Source organism: Apium graveolens, chromosome 6 (genome assembly GCF_009905375.1).
Source record: "Apium graveolens cultivar Ventura chromosome 6, ASM990537v1, whole genome shotgun sequence".
Lineage (NCBI taxonomy): Eukaryota > Viridiplantae > Streptophyta > Magnoliopsida > Apiales > Apiaceae > Apium > Apium graveolens.
Genome location: NC_133652.1, coordinates 51,891,912 through 51,913,638, shown reverse-complemented (window position 1 = coordinate 51,913,638; position 21,727 = coordinate 51,891,912).

The window sequence follows — 21,727 nt, the reverse complement described above, 5'->3', positions numbered from 1 at the left end:
TGTGAGATGCCCTTAGGTCAGGAGAGTCTTGTGTAAAAATTTTGAAGAAAAACTTGTAGTTTAAGAGTGTCTAATGCACTCAAGAAACCTTAGTTACCATTCTGAAATTTGCACCAGTGAGCACTTTCACTTATCACATAGCTTTAGAACACTTAGAAGTGAGTATTAGGTCGACCACCATAGTTGTAAGATAGTATAAGGTCAGTAGAGCAAAAGGCACAAGTGAGGGTCAATAGGTTTTGGATAATTTAGGAAAGGCACATTGAGTTAGGAAGCCCAAATTTGAAGACTTTGTTTAGTTAGTGACCAAGTGACTTAAGTGGTGAGTCGAGATCATCCAAGCCTAGTGTGGCATGATGGTGTATATGATGTTATTTGGTATTAATATACGATATGTGATTATGTGGCTACGTGTGTACATTTGAAAATATAATGATGGATATGAATTAAGTGCGTATAGGCCTAAGTGCCATCCATGTTTAATTTCGGGTTGTAAATAGGTTAAGATGGTAAGAATATATTATAATGAGGATTATTATTATTTATGTAGGATCTCGAGACGAGGGAAAATTTGCCATAAAAGTCGAGTGAAGCTCCAGTTGTTGCTCCTACCAGTCAGACCAGACCAGTCTATCTCAAGGCAAGTGATTCAACTTGACCTTCGTATTCACTGTAAACAGTTCATATATATATCGATGCAATTATCCTGAGTCATTTTGATATATTTAAATCAAGCGTATCTTTTGTTTATCTTTGAGTTACATTGAGATGCCATGAACCCTCAAGTACGTTTTGCAAGTAGTTCAAAAGTCTTTCATGGTAGTTTAATGCCATGATAAAAATGAAGAGTTGATATATTTCTTGATTGATCCTCTTGATTAACATGTTGATGTTTCCTATGCATTGATATCCCATCCTGATACTTGAACCCCTATAGAACCTTACTTTGAATTCTGATAGTCAGATACTTCCCAGCTTGATTCCTCATTAATTGATACCCTCTTTCTTATCCTAAAGCTTGAAAATTCTGATATATCCTGAGCTAAAAAAAAAAAAGAGAAAATCATTCTTCATACCTTAACACCCTTAATATTCATGAAGCTTACATTCTTAATGATCCAGCACTTGAACCTTGATGAGAAACCATTACTTTGAGCCCAAATTGGCATTACCCTTCATATTATCCATTAGCCTCACTAAATCCTCTTGTCCAATCTTTGATATATGAAAACCATTCAATTACTTGAATATAGAATAGTTTTGTGAATCATGGCTCTGATATTCAGTACCTTGTTTCCCGTGTTTCGAGTTGATCTATAATTCCTTAATAAAAATATTTACTGTTAAAAGAGATTTTGTTACAATTCGGCATCAGTTTTTGAAATAAATAAAATATGGATTTTCAGTCCCAAAGGGGGATGAATGTTTTCTTGAATGGTGGATCTGGACTGAGACGCGAGTCCTTTCCACACTTATATTAGGCTTAAAAGTTGCCTAGGGATTCCCAATAATGTTTTAGATACCAGCGAGGTTCGGGATTACTTCGCGGCTGATCACCGGCTGTAATCCGTAGCGTCATAAAATGATTTTGATTAAGGATGATTTTAAAATTTGTTTTGATGCAAGCAAAATGATGCCAACTCACATAAGTTTTATCTCTCGTTATCATTGATTATGTCTTTCCATTGTCATTCCTAAAGGTATATCTCGATTTATGTTTTGCGTTGTACTGTTAGCACTTGTTGAGCTTTTGGCTCACTTCTTGCTTTACCCTGATACTACAGCTAGCAGCTATGGTTAGATTCAAGCATACTGCCCGTAAGACCTGTGATGCTGATGCTTATGTTCGAGCTCAGGTAGAATAAGTAATAATAGCTGTGAGGATTCGGTATTTGTAATCAGATGTAATAGCTGGTAGTGATGGGTTGTTCCAAACCCTAAACTGTAAGATCTTGGATTGGTTGTGTATCCTTCATTAAAATGATGTAATAACTATATTTATTTCGCTATTTAAGTTGGGGGTGTGACAGGTTTTGGTATCAGAGCTACAGTTTAGAGTCCCTGGACAGCCCACATAGGTTATAGGATTTGTGTGTAGGTTATAGATATTATGCGAGAGAGTAGGTTAAGTAAATTATTATTAATACTCCTCTTATTGGTTGTCAGCAAAGGGCGCATTCCTCGTCATCCTCTGGGTCGGACGACACTATTGCTTTCTCCGTGTATGCTGAGTTGAGGCGCGAGTTCAACATGCTTCAGGGCAAGTACGACCGACTGATAGACCGACTGAAGAACGTGTATCCGGACAGCCGAAACTACGAAGGGAAGCCCAAGGAGCAGATGACTGCGAGACTTGAGACCTTGGTTCAGTACGTCAACACTAAGCTTGAGGAGATGCCAGCGCACCGGGACCGTACCAGCCAGTATGTCATTCAGATGGTGGCGGATGAGCTCCAGAGCATTGTGAAGACGCTTCGAGAGGAAAAGACTACCAAGCCCCGTTCAGATGGAGTGGAGCCTTAGTTCTTTCCATTTACCTTTCATGTTGTTGTACTATCAGACTCTATGGAATCCCCAGTTGTTTCCGTCTTTCCTTTAAATAAGCCTGTTATTCCTAGAATCAGACTATGTCCCAATCCTATGTACTGTGACCTTTAAAATTTCAATAATTATGTGCTATTGTTCCATTTGCTCTCAACTGTTATTTTATGTTTTTATCATCATATCTGCTTAATTTGGAAACTTGACCCCATATGTAAATGAGAATGCCATGCGATACCCTCGAATCATTTTATCATTCATATCTGTTTTGACACAACTCTTATTTCAGGATCATGCCTCCCAAAAAGAAGAACCCAACAACCACCTTCACCACAGACCCAAATATTCTTCGACTACTGGAAACCTTGCAACAGCAAACCAATGCTATAGCTCAACAACAACTAACTCTTCAACAACGAATTGAAAACCAAGATAACCGTGAGCCACACCAACCACCTGAACCACCAGTACCACCTAGACAAATTGTCACTTTCAAAGCTTTTCAGAATGTGAATCCGCCTGTATTTCATGATACCACTGATCCAGTGATAGCAAACACATGGATCAAGGAGATGGAAAGGGCCTTTGAGTTGGTACAGTTAGGAGACGATCAGAAGACGCCATATGCCACTTACTTCTTGAAGGGAGAAGTCATTTATTGGTGGGAATCAGTAAAGGCTATGGAAGTCACTTAGCAGGTTTCTTGGGAGAGATTTAAAAAGTTATTTCTGGACAAGTATTACCCTAAGTACATGCAGAATCAGATGGAGCTAAAATTTCTTGAGTTGAAGCAAGGGAACATGACTGTATTGGAGTATGAGAAGAAGTTCACTGAGTTGTCAAGGTTTGTGACAAAGTATACCAGCACTGAGGAGGAAAAAGCAAAGAAATTTCAGCAAGGATTGGAGCCTTGGATCAGAGATAGGGTGGCTATGTTTGAGCTTGAAACTTATGCGGGAGTAGTACAGAAAGCTGCTCTGATTGAGAATAATGGGATGCAATCAAGGAAAGAGAGGGATAACAAGAAAAGGAAGGTTCCATTTTATGGAGAAAAGTCTGAAGCTGGAAGTTCGCAAGATCGGAATGTAAAGAGGATTGGTTTCCAGAAGGGCGGAAATTTTCAAAGGAAGGGAAATTTGGGCAAAAGGCAAGAATCAAAAGGGAACAATCAGGCAAGCCAAGGGCAAGTTGGAGAAAACAGGTTCCAGAGGCCAGAATGCAAGCACTGTGGAAGAAGGCACCCCGGAGTATGCAATAAGCTGAGTATGACCTGTTATAGGTGCAATCAGAAGGGACATTTGGCAAATGAGTGCAAGATGCCGAAGCCAGGAGTTACGTGTTACAAGTGTGGGAAGACTGGACACATGGCTAGGGAGTGTAAGGCAACAGGACCAGTCAGGGCTCTGATGAACGTGGCAAGTACCAGTGCAAGTGTGCCAGCTGAGGTATTGGCATTACCTCCACCACCCGCACCAACCCCGCAAGCAACAGCGAGGACATTTGATCTAAAGATGAAAGATGCTGTTCAGAATTCTGAGGTGATAGCAGGTACACTTTTACTCAATAATGTCAAAGCTAAAGTATTGATTGATTCAGGAGCAACAAGATCTTTCATATCAGAATCTTTTGTTGATAAGCTCCAATGTGATAAAACGGTTATGAGTGAGGTAGTAAATGTGGTAATTGCGAACCAAGAAAAGATTCCTGTGAATCAATTTTGTCCAAAATGTGAGATTGATATTTCGGGATATAAGTTCTCAGCCGACTTGATACTCTTCAAGTTGGGAGAGTTTGATATAATTTTAGGAATGGATTGGTTAGGAGAGAATAGCGCTCAGATAAATTGTAAGACCAAGAGAGTGTATTTAAAGACGAAGAGTGGAGAGAAGGTAGTATTTAAGGGGCAGAGGCAAGAGCAACTATTTCTTACAATTATTCAGGCTAAGAAGTTACTTAGAAAAGGTTGTGAGTCGTTCCTAGCATATGTAGTGGATTCAGAGAGAGGCAGCCCCAGCATGGAAGATATTCCTGTAGTTAATGAGTTCCCCGATTTGTTTCCCGACGAACTACCAGGCTTACCACCAGATCGACAAATTGAGTTCGAGATCAACCTTGCTCCAGGCACGGAACCAGTTTCAAAGGCTCCGTATAGGATGGCACCAGCAGAAATGAAAGAGTTGGCGAGCCAGCTACAAGAATTATTGGATAAGGGAGTGATACGACCAAGTACGTCGCCATGGGGAGCACCTGTTCTCTTTGTAAAGAAGAAAGATGGGAGTATGCGTCTATGCATAGATTACCGGGAGTTGAATAAAGTAACGATCAAGAACCGCTACCCGCTACCAAGGATAGATGACCTTTTTGATCAGTTAAAGGGAGCAAAATGCTTTTCGAAGATTGATTTGAGATCGGGATACCATCAATTAAAGATCAAGGAAGAAGATATTCCCAAGACCGCATTTAGGACCAGATATGGGCATTATGAATTCCTAGTAATGCCGTTTGGATTGACCAACGCTCCGACCGCATTTATGGATCTGATGAATCGAGTATTTAAGAAGTATTTGGATAAATTTGTCGTGGTATTTATTGATGACATCCTTATTTATTCTAAGTCGGAAGAAGAACATAAGCAGCACCTCTGGATAGCATTGGAGATACTCCGACAAGAGAAGTTGTATGCCAAGTTTACCAAATGTGAGTTTTGGTTAAAGGAAGTTCAATTTTTGGGGCATGTTATTAGAAATGAGGGAGTTAAAGTGGATCCGGCGAAGATTGAGGCAGTTATGAGTTGGGAGAGGCCAAAGACTCCTACGGAAGTGCGAAGTTTTCTAGGATTGGCCGGATACTATAAAAGATTCGTCAAGGATTTCTCGAAGATCGCCACGCCATTGACCAAGTTAACCAGAAAGAATCAAAAGTTTGAATAGAGTGCAGAATGTGAAAATAGCTTTCAAGAGTTAAAACGGAAGTTGGTAACAGCTCCGGTGTTGGTACTTCCAGATGATCAAGGGAATTTTGTAATATTCAGCGACGCTTCACATAAGGGTTTGGGTTGTGTGTTGATGCAACACAGTAAGGTAATAGCATATGCGTCAAGACAGTTGAAGCCGCACGAGTTAAAGTATCCGACGCATGACTTGGAACTAGCCGCCATAGTGTTCGCACTCAAGATTTGGAGACACTATCTCTATGGAGAGAAGTGTGAAATCTACACGGATCACAAGAGTTTAAAGTACATTTTTACTCAGAAAGAGCTCAATATGAGGCAGAGGAGATGGCTGGAATTGATCAAGGACTATGACTGTTCGATAAGTTACCATCCTGGAAAGGCGAACGTAGTGGCCGATGCGCTGAGTCGGAAGGAGAGATTGAATATGATGATAACATCAAAAGAGTTATCTGAAGAAATCGGAAAATTGGAATTGGAACTTTGTGCTTATGGGAAAGTCAAAGAAGTTTGTCGTGCAATGACCTTTCAGCCAACACTAATGGAAAAGATAAAGAAGTGTCAAGAGGAAGTAATGGAAAAAGAGAAAAATCAGTTATCTGGAGAAGAGATTAATACTAAAAGGGATGAACAAGGAATACTAAGGTTTTCATCCAGAATATGGATTCCTCATGTACCTGAATTAAAGAATAAGATCCTCCGTGAAGCCCACCATTCAAAATTTTCAATCCACCCGGGAAGCACCAAGATGTATCAAGACTTAAAGAAGAACTTTTGGTGGCCAAATATGAAGCGAGACGTGGCAGAATGGGTTGCGAAGTGCTATACTTGTCAGAAAGTAAAGGCAGAACATCAATGACCAAGCGGATTAATTCAGCCCCTGAAGATTCCAGAATGGAAATGGGAAAATATCGCTATGGACTTTATAGTAGGACTACCGCGAACAAAATCCGGACATGACGCAATATGGGTTATAATTGATCGTCTTACGAAGTCGGCGCATTTCCTTCCAATAAATGAGAAGTCGTCACTGGACAAGTTGGTTCATCTGTATGTGCACGAAATCGTATTAAGGCAGGGAGTACCCGTATCAATAGTTTCAGACAGAGATCCCCGATTTAACTCGAGATTCTGGAAGCAATTCCAGGAATGTCTTGGCACGAAGTTGAATATAAGCACGGTGTATCACCCGCAGACTGATGGTCAGAGCGAAAGGACGATTCAAACAATCGAAGACATGTTGCGCAGTTGTGCAATCGATTTTGCAGGAAGTTGGGACGACCACCTGCCATTGATTGAATTCTCATATAACAACAGCTATCATTTCAGTATCGGCATGCCACCATATGAAGCTTTGTACGGGCGAAAATGTAGATCACCAACAAGTTGGGATGAAGTAGGAGAAGGAAGAATTCTCGGCTCAGAATTGGTACAACAGTTGCATGACTCAGTCAAGTTAATTCAGAAAAGGTTGCTTGCTGCTCAAGATAGACAGAGGAAGTATGCGGATCCAGCGCGTAAGGATGTTCAATTCCAAATTGGTGAAGCTGTGTTGCTAAAGGTGTCACCTAGGAAAGGGTTGATGAGATATGGCAAGAAAGGAAAGTTAGCACCTAGATACATAGGTCCTTTTGAGATTTTGAGTCAAGTAGGAAAGGTGGCCTACGAGTTGGCCTTACCACCTCAGTATCGGCATGTGCATAATGTGTTCCATGTGTCGTTACTTAAGAAATATAATCCTGACACTAGCCATGTGATAGAATATGAACCCGTAGAAATTCAGGCAGACCTGTCATTTGTGGAACAACCGGTTAAAATACTCGACTGGCAAGTAAAGAGTCTTAGAAATAAGTCAGTAAAGTTAGTAAAAGTATTTTGGAGGAACCCTAAGGTCGAAGAGTCGACTTGGGAGTTAGAGTCTGATATGCGTTCCCGGTATCCTCATCTGTTCTCTTATATTCTGGGGACAGAATCCCTTAAGGGGGAGAGGATGTTACGACCGGCATTTTATGTAATATTATTTGTGAATTTGGTATAATATTAAGTCAAATGAAAATATATTCAATGATTGTACGTTTGTGTGAGTGAAAATTTCTGCATTATAAATTTGCTTTGGGTAGTATATGATTTTTCAAAGCAAGAGTTTATTTAATTTCTTTATTTTTGATTTATAAGGAATATTCTAAGCTTTGGAAAAATCTTCTTTTAAAAGGCATTTTGTTCTCAAATTTTGAAAATGATTTTATAAAGTCTCTAAAAATACAAGTTAATTTATGGTATAAATTTTATAATTTTTGAACTTGTATTTTATTTTATAAAAATAAATCATTATAAATTTTAGTTGTCATATTTATCAAATTACATGAATAACCTTGCATGCAAACTCTCTTCTATTTAATCAAAGGGCAAAGAAGACATTCTCAACCCCACTAACTCACATTTTGCTAACCAATTTACCCCTTTACCCTTGCATGCAAATCTACCTAACTATATTGGAGGGTTATTCTTGTAAAATCTCAAACCCACTCACATTATAGTCAAATCAATGCATAAAAACAAGTCCAAGAAGTGATCATCACCTCACTTCACCCCACCACTTCACTCTCTTCTCCCTCCCTCCTCCCTCACCTCTCGGTTTTTCCCCTCCCCTCTCGGCAACCACCAAAACCGAGCCCCATCCCCTTCTTTCTTTAACTCTCACTCAAACAATCATCTTATATCCAAGTAATTTTACTCCCTATATGTTATTCTTATATATATTTCAAAAGTTTAGAGTGAAAAACCTATGTTTTGACCTTGCATGGTGATGTTTTTGTTAAACTCAAAGTGAACCTCCTTGATTCTTGTGAATCTAAGGCTTTCACCATGAGATATAGTATCATAGGGTCAAGAATGGCTAGACATAAGAGTGTTACACTTATGAAATGTTGTTCTTACCCTAATCCATTCGGCCATGACTTGATAGGAGCCGAATGGATGGTGTTTTTATTGCCTTGTTACATTTTTGTGTATTTTGTGATGATAACGTGAATTTTATAATAAAAGCTTGATAAAATCCTTTTGCATGCTAGTTGATCATTTAGTTGTAATCCATGTTAGGCTTGCATGTTGAATTATGATAAAAATTTATTTGGAAATCATGTTGCTTTGGCTTGAAAGATCCGAAAGCATGCATGCATGTAAATCACTTTTGATTTTTCTTGGAAGTTTTGATCATTTAGATTCATGTTATTAGTGAGCCTTAATTTCAGTAGGAATAATGTATTAATATTGATTTATACTTCTTATTGCATGGTAATAATTCGTGGTTATCTATTATAAAAAAAATATATATATCTTGTTGCTTCAAGAGCATAAAGGTTTATGATTTGTAAAGAGTAGTCTCTTTTGTTTTGCCATAGTTGCACCTTAGGTAAGGATGATCTCACCAAGGTTATTTTGAGAAAAAGGGAGTTAGTTCAGAAGAATACCATGTATAAGTCTTTGTTTAAGTTTGAGTTGTTGTTAGATAGGTTTGTCAAGTCAAAGCCTTGGAAAATGAGAGTTATAGTTTCTGCAGAAAAATCAGTTTAGTACCCTGAGGTTTAGAGTGAGTTTTGACCATGTCATTGATGTGCACTTTGAGGCCCAAGCTACCAGAAGTTAGTATGGGGAGTATATAATGGGTTTTAGGAGTTGGTTGGAGGTTTGCATGTCATTTGGTTAGGTGCACAAGTAGAATAACAAAATCTGTCCAGCAGGGGGCAGTTTTGTTGCAACTTAGAAATAGGGAGATTTGGCCATGTCATGGGTAGGCCCTCATTAGGCCCAATTGGGCCTTAGTTAGAGGGTATGTCAGAGAATTTTTTCCAACCATAGTTCATAGGATATGAGCTAGAACCATGTGTCACAAGTTAATTCAAGTCAGGGCATTTTCTGCCCAGAAAAACAGGGGAACCTTGGACTTTTAGCTTAGGCCCAAGAAGGCCCAAGCCAGGCCTTTGAGCCACATCAAGCTTGTGAGATGCCCTTAGGTCAGGAGAGTCTTGTGTAAAAATTTTGAGGAAAAACTTGTAGTTTAAGAGTGTCTAATGCACTCAAGAAACCTTAGTTACCATTCTGAAATTTGCACCAGTGAGCACTTTCACTTATCACATAGCTTTAGAACACTTAGAAGTGAGTATTAGGTCGACCACCATAGTTGTAAGATAGTATAAGGTCAGTAGAGCAAAAGGCACAAGTGAGGGTCAATAGGTTTTGGATAATTTAGGAAAGGCACATTGAGTTAGGAAACCCAAATTTGAAGACTTTGTTTAGTTAGTGACCAAGTGACTTAAGTGGTGAGTCGAGATCATCCAAGCCTAGTGTGGCATGATGGTGTATATGATGTTATTTGGTATTAATATACGATATGTGATTATGTGGCTACGTGTGTACATTTGAAAATATAATGGTGGATATGAATTAAGTGCGTATAGGCCTAAGTGCCATCCATGTTTAATTTCGGGTTGTAAATAGGTTAAGATGGTAAGAATATATTATAATGAGGATTATTATTATTTATGTAGGATCTCGAGACGAGGGAAAACTTGCCATAAAAGTCGAGTGAAGCTCCAGTTGTTGCTCCTACCAGTCAGACCAGACCAGTCTATCTCAAGGCAAGTGATTCAACTTGACCTTCGTATTCACTGTAAACAGTTCATATATATATCGATGCAATTATCCTGAGTCATTTTGATATATTTAAATCAAGCGTATCTTTTGTTTATCTTTGAGTTACATTGAGATGCCATGAACCCTCGAGTACGTTTTGCAAGTAGTTCAAAAGTCTTTCATGGTAGTTTAATGCCATGATAAAAATGAAGAGTTGATATATTTCTTGATTGATCCTCTTGATTAACATGTTGATGTTTCCTATGCATTGATATCCCATCCTGATACTTGAACCCCTATAGAACCTTACTTTGAATTCTGATAGTCAGATACTTCCCAGCTTGATTCCTCATTAATTGATACCCTCTTTCTTATCCTAAAGCTTGAAAATTCTGATATACCCTGAGCTAAAAAAAAAAGAAGAGAAAATCATTCTTCATACCTTAACACCCTTAATATTCATGAAGCTTACATTCTTAATGATCCAGCACTTGAACCTTGATGAGAAACCATTACTTTGAGCCCAAATTGGCATTACCCTTCATATTATCCATTAGCCTCACTAAATCCTCTTGTCCAATCTTTGATATATGAAAACCATTCAATTACTTGAATATAGAATAGTTTTGTGAATCATGGCTCTGATATTCAGTACCTTGTTTCCCGTGTTTCGAGTTGATCTATAATTCCTTAATAAAAATATTTACTGTTAAAAGAGATTTTGTTACAATTCGGCAGCAGTTTTTGAAATAAATAAAATGTGGATTTTCAGTCCCAAAGGGGGATGAATGTTTTCTTGAATGGTGGATCTGGACTGAGACGCGAGTCCTTTCCACACTTATATTAGGCTTAAAAGTTGCCTAGGGATTCCCAATAATGTTTTAGAACCCAGCGAGGTTCGGGATTACTTCGCGGCTGATCACCGGCTGTAATCCGTAGCGTCATAAAATGATTTTGATTAAGGATGATTTTAAAATTTGTTTTGATGCAAGCAAAATGATGCCAACTCACATAAGTTTTATCTCTCGTTATCATTGATTATGTCTTTCCATTGTCATTCCTAAAGGTATATCTCGATTTATGTTTTGCGTTGTACTGTTAGCACTTGTTGAGCTTTTGGCTCACTTCTTGCTTTACCCTGATACTACAGCTAGCAGCTATGGTTAGATTCAAGCAGACTGCCCGTAAGACCTGTGATGCTGATGCTTATGTTCGAGCTCAGGTAGAATAAGTAATAATAGCTGTGAGGATTTGGTATTTGTAATCAGATGTAATAGCTGGTAGTGATGGGCTGTTCCAAACCCTAAACTGTAAGATCTTGGATTGGTTGTGTATCCTTCATTAAAATGATGTAATAACTATATTTATTTCACTATTTAAGTTGGGGGTGTGACAACCTATATTCAAAGCATGTGTAGTCAACTTCACTGAAGAAGAATTGATTATCAAGCAAGAAATTGCTGATAAAGATAAAGAGAAGAAAACTGAAGAATCAGTTCAATCTTCCATTACTAAGAGAAGTTCATGAACAAACAAAGTCCCAAGAATCCTGTTCAAGAAACCAAAACTGAAGATGCAAGAAAGAGAAAGAAAAATAGAAATAGAAAAATAGGAATAAACAAAAGCAATAATTTTGCTTATGTTGCAAAGCTCCTAGAAAGAAGTGTGAAAAATGTGGCTCTTCAAATCATCTAACTCACCTTTGTAAAAAGGTTGTTAGCAAGCCAACTGAAGGAACTTGCAAATACAATGAAGCAAATTCAAATGATCCCTATTCATTATGTGACAGGTTTGACTGCATTCCTTGCAACATGAAGGTAATGAAGAGTTTCCACAAACTGAGAGTAGACCTTAAAGAATCAAGAAATGAGTCCACATCAGAAGGAAAACATGTACAATAGTCACTGAATTCTGTTTCTTCTAAAACAACTCATTCTACTTCTACTCAACAAGTTACCAAGAAGAAACTACCCAACACTGCTTGGGTTTCCAAACATACTTAAGACTTATTGTGTGCAGGGCAAGTGAAGAAAGTCATCTGGATCATAGACAGTGGATGTTCCAGGCATATGACTGGTGGTAAAAGCTCTGCTATCACAGTTTGAGGATAAAGCTGACCCATTGGTGACCTTTGGAGACAACAACAAAGGATTCAAAATAGGATATGGCAAGATTGTTCCGAAAATGTTATCTTTAAATGATGTAGCACTGATAGCTGATCTTGAAGTGAATCTTTTCAGAATTAGCATATTTTAGACAATGGTCTCAAGCCTTATTCAACAAGAAGAATGTACTGTTATCAGCAAGAAAACTGGTGAAGTTGCTCTGAAAGGAGCAAGGAAAGGAAGATTGTTTATTAAAGATTTTGACTCAACAAATAAGTATGGTATTTGTTGCTTCTACACCAAGATATCAGGAGAAATAAACAAGCTCTGGCTTAAAAATCTGTCTCACTTGATTTTCAAGAAAGTTAACACCTTGTCAAAAAGGAGTTAGTAAGAGACATGCCTAAGATGGAGCTTGTTCAAGTTGAAGTTTGTGAAGTCTGTCAGACTAAGGAAATGGAGAAACTACTCAACAAGAGAATAATGGAAATGGAAGCTCATCTCATACACCTGAGTTTGATTGCACAACCTCAGGGGCAGAAAGAGGATCTTCAGATATTGGAAGGAAGCTCAACTTGGGTTTATGGTATCCCAAGGGAATCAGTTTGGGAGTTGTTGGTCTCACAGATACAGATTTTGCTGAATGGAGGGCTGACAAAAAGAGTTCCAATGGAAGATGTCAATTTTGTCTTTCAAAGACCTGTATCCTGATATAGCATTAATCTCATTTTTGTACCAACAGAAAAATAATTAGCTGACATTTTTACTAAACCATTTGATAAAGCAAATTTTAATAGACTTGTTGGTGAATTTGGAATGCTTAACTCTTCATCCTAAGGCAAGAACCCAGCTAATGGTTTGCAGCAGATTAATCCCCAGTAAATCAAAATTAATTTGATTAAATTGGAAATTAACTGAAATATGAATTATAAATATTTCAGAGATCTCTGCATATTTGTTTTTCAAATTCAATTCACTTGGATTTTTTCAAATTCTAAGTAAACTGCTTAGTTGTTAATTTACATCCTTAATATGTAAAATTAACACAAGACAGAATTGTAATAACCAAAAGTATTTGGAGAACTGAGTTATCGATAAGTATAAATTGACTTCTCGACAAGTCATTTTAGGACTTCTCGAGTGAGCCCTCGATATGTCAATTTACTGGCTTCTCGAGTGATTTCTCGATAGGCTTAAAATGACTTATCGATAAGTCCTTGTAGAGTTCTCTAGTAGTGATTCATTCACAGAGTTCTCTACAAGTACAATTTTTTAACTTATCAATAACTCAGAACTGAGATAATTTAAATTGATAAATTATTTTGGTAAAATACTTTTGGAAAATTTATTCTAATTTTATTTCGAATTTATTCAAATAAAATTTAGAATTAGTTCAGTCCACTTTTTGGACAAACTGGGTATTTATTTGATATTTCGATAAGTCAAGTTTGAGTTCTCTAAAAGAGTAATTTACAATGACTTCTCGATATGTAATTTATTTCTCAAAATGACTTCTCGATAGACAAACTCCTAATGTCTATTTTTGAGTTCTCGACAAGTCATCTACTTTTACTCTAAATACCCAGACTTCTCGATACATACTCTTACTTATAACTTTCGAGATCTAAAGTGACCTAGCTTTCAATCCGAAACCGTTTTCTCTCTTGTTTTTCATTCTTTCTCAGAAATTTTTCTTACCCATTCATTCTCATCAATCAACAATGGCCCAAAATGTCGCTAGGACATTTATCCCAGAGAAAGGAACCAACTATCTTATTTTTACTGATGCAAACCAAGGCCCTGATAGCTTCAAGGGGTTTGTGAAGCTGTTGGCTGAATCCTATCTTGCAGGAGCCTTGACTGCAAATCCAGTACTGTATTTAGATGTACTGCATGAATTCTGGACTATAGTTGTAGTAAGGACTGATGTAAACATCAACTCTCTTTCTATGGTGGTGACATGCACAATTGGAGGCCAACAAATAGAATTCAATGACCAAGATGTGAATAGAGCTTTGGGGCTGCCAACTAAGAATCTGGTGGAGGTACCAACTCCTGATGAGCTGACTGAGGTCATGAACTTCATCAACTATGGTGGGAGAATCAACCTGTCAAGCTTAAACAGAACAAATCTAAGGAAGGAGTGGTCTTTCATCTTTGACTCTGTAGTGAGGGCCTTTACTTGCAGAAAAACAGGATATGACAATATTTCAAGTGTTGTGCAAAAGCTGGTGTATTCAATTGCCCACAACAGACACCTGAATATTGGTCTGCTGATCCTGGAAGAACTTGCAACCAGGCTGGTTATGCCTCTGACAGCTAGAGGTAAGGAAATTTTATTTCCTAGATTTATTATGTCCACTTTAAATAATAAAGTAGCTGACATACACCTGTTGAATGGTATAGATAGTACTAAGATAGACAATTGTAAGCAAGTGTCCAAAATAATATTTGGCTCACTTACTACAAAGAATAAGGTCAATGTAAGTCTGAAAATCACTCCATTTATGTTGGAGAGATTTAGGACATATCCTTATCATACGCCTGACACGAGATCTAATGCACAATCTAGTATAACTATGATCCCTGAAATTGTGAAAGTACAAACACAGGATCACCAACAGGGATCTTCCCAAGCTGCAACCATTCTTTCATAACCTTTAGAAGTTAGGAAACCAACTACCTCATCTTCTCAAAAGGGTGAGGTCAGTAAAAAGAAGAGAAAGTGGATAAACCTAGATGTGATAACTGAGAGTGGTGAGGAGAGAGCTGAAAGAGAACCACCTCTGGTCAAAAGATCCAAAAGAAGTAAACGAATTGTGCTGACCACTCTATCCTCCTCTACATCCTCCCAACAGGATGCAGTTGTAAAAAAAACCAGGAGTGAGTCTACACAGCCTACACAAGATGAAATTCAAGTGTATGGTAGGTGAAATAAGGAAGGCACACACTGTGAGAGCACATCCCTTGAAGCTCCCTCATCTACTCAGGAGGAGCTGCCAACACTCACAATTGAGCAACAATCTCTTCTATCTAATATTTCTTATATTCCAATTCCACTTGAATCCATTTCTCAAGTGCACCAAAAATCAAGTGACTTAGCTCAAGAAGCTTTGCTCACCACCTAGACACCTCATTTAGATGGTGAGAGGCTACATGCTGGGGTAGGCCTTGATGACACCATCACAAATATGGGAGATTCTTCAGTCTTTACTGAAGACCCCATGGATACCTCTAATGCACCTTCATGTGCAAAACAGTCTTCACAGACTGAAAGGTTTGAGGGTAGTACTCCTGAGGGGGAGCTATCTAAATCCTCTCCAATTCAATTGGAGGTTCCTCATGTAGGAACAACTCCCCACACAACCCTAGCAGAAATTGCCTCTGCAGTTGAAGCTAGGAGTATAATTGCCCATGATCCTGTCATGGGAGAGGCAAGCATAGCACATTCAAGTGCCAGTGTGTTGCAAGACACACAAGGGTTTGAGGCTGGTGTACATGACAGTAACCCAGTCAAATCCCCTCCAATTCAATTGGAGGTTCCCACTACAAGTGGAGGACAACACACTGTCAAAACCATAGAGCAATCTGTGAGTCAAACTGTGATCTCAGTCACAGGAGTTTCTGATGAACCATCCACCTCTCAACCTCAACAACCTCACATACTCTCTCAGTGGCTACAAGAATCTGCCTTTCAACCAACTTCTGTAGATGATCTACTAGTAGAGAAGATCTCTGGACTATCCAATATCTCACAGAATCTTCTAACTTCAGAAATGAGCAACCAAGACTATCAAGCTATCATGCTTGCTTACAATGAAGAGGTTGAGGAACAAAAGGAGAAAATTGTCAATGATGCTGAGCCAGATGGGAATGTGGATGCATGGTTGTCTGATGACTTTTCCCTGAAGATGAATCAAGTTCTGGCCAGATTCAGAGAAGAATATGTTACTATTCTGGGAAGCAATGCAAAAGATTTGAGTCTAAAAGATTTCAATGATGCCATTACAGATGTTTACAAAGCTCAACTCAAAGCATTTCACCTGTTTAGTAAGGCTCTTGAAATCAAGCTTACTGGCCATGAAGACAGAATCAGGAAACCGGTGAATGAGAAAATGGACAAAATCATATCATCTCAAGAGCAGATCTCTTCTAAATTCAAATATTTTTCTGAGCAAATGACCAGGATGGATCTTGCCTCTATTGAGAAGGAAGTCAAAAACCTAAAACTATCTTTTTCCAATCTACATGAAGTGATCCAGAAACAGATTACTCACTCAAATGAGACCAAGGTACAGCTGAATCAACTTCACCAGAGCAGATATAAGCCCTCAGCTTTTCTAATGGAAGGGATCAAAGAGGCTATAAAAGAACACTTTGGCACATCTATCAGCTCTTATCAGACTGGATCCACTTCAACAAATGTGCAAATTCAGTCTCTACAGGGTCAAGTCACAGCATTGCAAGACTCCAACTCCTCTCTCACTGCACAAGTTGAGGCTTTGACATCTCTTATCAAGAGCCAACAAACAGATATCCAAACTCTGGTGGATTCCCATAAGCATCTTCAAATGCAGAATTCTATAGCTTTAGGAGCCATCATGGGTAAACTCAACATACCACTACCTTCTTTGCCTAAACAAGTAAGGCCTGAAATCCCTACTCCCCTTCTCATGCCTGCCAACAAGACTAAGGGGGGATAGAGGCTAGGTTGGCACAATCAAGGTCATCTCAACATCAAGTTCAGGGTACTGGAAAGAAAGCTAAAGAAGTTGATTTTGACAAGGAGAGACTTATTAAGTCTATCGAAGGACTTAGTTTGAGTAGAGAGTTTGAAGAAATACTCAATGCCTTAAAAGCTTCTCTCAACAACAATCACTTCACATATAAAAAGGCTATGGATAAGACAATCAATTTTATAGGAGTGATCAAGGTCAACAAGGACAACTTTCTGGAAGATAGGATAGTGGTTAATGCAAATGACTCAGGACAGACAGATGTATGCAGGTGTCCCTCAATTGCCTTGTCTCAAAGAGGGCATCTGAGTTAGATATATTTATCATCAAAGTTAGAGCTATAACTCGTGAAGATACCAAGCTATTAACTGCACTGAAAGATGCTCATGTAGCTGCTTTTCCTGAAGCATATCTACAGCCAAGAAAGGGTATAGCATACATCTGTCCAACCTCCAAACAATTCAGATTCTTCAATATCCCCAAACAATGTGTTAGGAGCAATGAGAAGCTTATCATAATCCTGGGAACTAGCTTAAAAGCTAAGAAGAATAATAACAATGACGATATGGAAATGATAAAGCTACTAAGGAGATATTTGGATAATGCAGAAGTCAACTTTCCCAAAACTCAGTTCAACAATGATGACTTGGATGATGATGAGCATAAGAAGAGTGATCAAAATTCTTCCAGCTCAAATCTGAGTCGGTCCAGTAAGCCATCTGGTAGCAAGGGTGGAGAGAAGAAGAAGAAGGATGACAAGAAAGATGAAGAGAAGAAGAGAAGACGGGAGAGGAAGAGCAGGAAACCTCATGATAATTCAGAAACTCAAACAACCCTAAAAATCCAAATAAAACCATCTCAAACCTCAACTCAACCCACAACATCAACTATCTCTAACATCAAACGTTCCCAAACATCTAAGCCAAGATTTCTTTACAGACAAACTGGCAACTCCTTCCTAAAAATTCCAATCACCTCAAGCCACACAAATCTCAAGAGAATGACAACCCTACCTTTAGCCAAACCTTCACTAAAATTCAAGCTTAAATCTGTTCGGAGAAAGCCAAAGAAAGTCAAGCCTGTAAGGGAAGTGGAAGTCACTGAAAGGACCATATGTAATTGCTTTAAGAAGTCTGACTTTCTACCCCTAGATTGGTGCACCTCAGATGAAGACCATTTCCAACATCTAGCTGAAGAAATTGTTAAAATCTGGGTTGTATCCCTGAGAGAAGTTAGAGTTTATTTTAAGGATGGTACATTCACTCTTCTAGACAAAAAGTTAATGGATTCTTTGACTCCTACAGAAATTAAGAGAATTTTAAGTTTGTTAAAAGGCAAGGACACTATTACAAGGACATGGAGATCATCTATGGCTGAATGGTTGATTGAAAGGGAGGAAATAAAGAAAAGAGATAAGGCTGAAGCTGAAGAAAGAAGAAGGAGATATGATGAAGAAATAGATATGTTTATAAGAAGATCAGAAGAGTTGAAAGCAAAAGAAATGAGCAGAATTTCTAAAGATGGTAGATTTTTTAAACATCAGAGCTGGTTGACACTCAATATTCAGCTTAGAGTTTCTGGACCAGGGTTACTCTAAGGCAGCAAGGCAAAAACTTGTGGAAGCTCTAAGTGGAACACTCATTATAGAAGAACTTAAAATTCTTGATCACTTGAAGGATAAACTTAGAGAAGAAGCAAATGTAAAAACTATTTTTACCTGACTCTTGTAATCATGGAACCTGGTGAATCTTTGTTGTACAAGCTACAATTCTATCAAGCTTTATGTTTTAATTTTATCTTCCATCAATTTCAAACTTGGGGTTAGTCTTGTTAACATGCATGAATTTATGATTAAGCAATCTTCTCACAAATTGGGGGAGATTATTATAAAAGACATGCCTGTACTTTAACAAGACTAAGACAATTTGTTAACCCTAAGTAAGTTGTATTGTTATCTAAATTTATTTTTTGTACTTGTAACACTTAAAGTCTGTAAAAATGCAAAGGAGAAGACTGGAAGTCTTTATCCTGAAACAGTATCAAGCCTAAGGATTCTATCTGGAAGAAGATCAAAAAGATCATACCTCAGAAGAATTTTGAAGAAACTTGGAGTTGAATAAATCTGTTTAGAGAAAAATACTCTATGTAACGCCCCCAAATCCGGGGTCAGGGGATTTGGTCGTCACGATGAAACCTCAATCCAAAATAACCTGTTAAATCAATAAATAAATGCCAGCGGAAGATATTTATCATAAATGACCCCAAACTAATCCAAGATCTTTTAAGGTTACAGTTCTAGAAACAAGAAATCAAAATTCCACAAATAATTTTTCACTTTCTTTTAAAACTCTGTTCAACAAATCTCAAACTCAAAACTAAACCCACTAGTATAACTTCGAAATGAAGTATACTAGGCCCAAATAAAATACACAACTATAATATAATATAATATAAACAACTTTACATAATAAAACTTACACTAGTCCGCAACCCTGGACCAACCACTTTCCAAAAGCTTCTTCTTTGCTTCCTCGAATTACGCAGCTAAACAGCGCAAGCTAATCCTCACTGGAGGTTAAATTTAAAAACAGGCAAGTATGAGCGGAAGAAATGCTCAGCAAGATCATTATAGTAAATATAGGGTCTTTTGATATAAAACCAATATCTGCATTAGAGCAGAACATTTAAAATCATAATTGCTGAATTATAAACTCTTTTTGATATTTTCAAGCGAAAGGCTTCAGCAATACTTTGAATCTTGACGAGGATCAAACTCGTAAAACAGTGTTTACGGAAATATCGTAAACCACAATAGCATGAAACAATGATTATGGATTGAATCATAAACTTTACTCAAAACCAAACTCTTGAGATTAATACTTATTTTGTTGTCATATCAAATTAGATATCAATACGAACTTTGATGCTAACAACATTCCATACTGAAGTCAACATCATTCATCTATACTAATACCACCTTTGATATTTAACAACAACGTAAGTATCAGCATAAATCACAATCTGAATCAAAACCGCACTTTACCATTATTCCAAAACAGAAACAGTTGATAAATCATTTATTCTATGAATATCAAAAATGATATGATAATTTAGATTAGGATCATTTTCCGACGGACGTACTATCACATGCTGATCAGCCCGTGTGATAGCACAAGGTCATGATTCATAGAAACGTGACCCCAAAAACACGAGTACTCAAACAAAAAGGCATAACTAGCCTGTGGCAAAATGGTGTCATAATATTCATATGACACTTAGAAATAGCCCTCCGCTGGACCGTCCGTCCCGGTCACTTACGCAATTATGATCCAATCTTAAAACCTTTTATTGAAATGGGGTCATAATAACCGACACCCGAAATAATTTTATTCCCCCAATTCTTGGGTAGGAATATTCGCAACCAAATCACTTTTCTCAAAATCCAAAGCATTTATAAATCCGATAATTGGATAAGTAAAATCACTTAGCTACTCTGAATATAGAATAACGGAAGAATACTTGCATAAACAGAATTATTTAATTCAGCGATATGTAAAACATTTATCGATTCTAAACTGAGAATAGGGAAAGCAATACTTGCATCAAAAGATTTAAAATAAATATCACTTGAACAATAAGTGATGATAGGGATACTTGCATACTGTGATTCGAAATAAAAAATCACTTGAACAATAAGTGAAATCAGGGGTACTTGCATAATATAATTCGAAATGAACATCACTTGAAAGATAAGTGAAGTTAGGGTTACTTGCCTTTGGATTTTAGCAGTTAGTCACACTCGCAATGACGCATCTATTCTGACATTCTGTATTAAAGTATCATCGTCTTGCTTTTCAACACTTCACCGATATGCTGCTCCTGCGATTGCTAGAAGCCAGATACCCAATACCATTCCATCTCATTCCTTATCCAACGTCTTGTCCCGATCAACTCGAGAGATCCGCATCTATAATTAAAAGATATAACTTTAATCGTCTAAACGATAACCACTCGACGAACTACGCGTTAAAAGCCTATCGTCTACCCATACGATAGCCCACACATAATTATATTAGCCAAACACAGGAATCTTGACCCACATATGCACATAATTCACATAGCACGTAAGCACATAATCCACGTATCACATAATTCATATCACATATGACTCAGTTCGTCTAAAGGTTCGACTCGATACGTTTAAAACTGAAATCAGATCAAAAATGTGATTTATATATCAATAATCGACTCAGAATAACTTGTAAAACAAGCGACCTTTCGAAACAAAATGATTTGGGTCTCGAAAGTATTTTTAATGAAAGCAGAATATTTTTCTGAGTCTGTATGCGTTCGTTTCGTATTAAACGGACGAACGGTTGATTTAATATGAATTTTTAAACATTTTTCGGAACAAAACGATCTCTAAATCATTTTAATAATAAAATAATAGGGTTCGAACACCCTAAAATATTTTTATAAGAATTATCGAGCTTGTAAAATAATTTAAAATAATATTTTAAAGCTCGAAACTATTTTTCGGGATTTTTAAATCAATTTTAAATAATTAAATCTAATTAAATAATCAATTAAAATTAGTTAATAACTAATTAAATTAATTAATCAATTAATATTTAAATTAATTGACTAATTAAATAATTAATTATCATCTAAAATTAATTAACAAAATAATTCGGATTTATTTTTGAATTAAAATAAATTTTCAGAATTAAATTAATGAATTTCAAAATAAAAATAAATTTTCA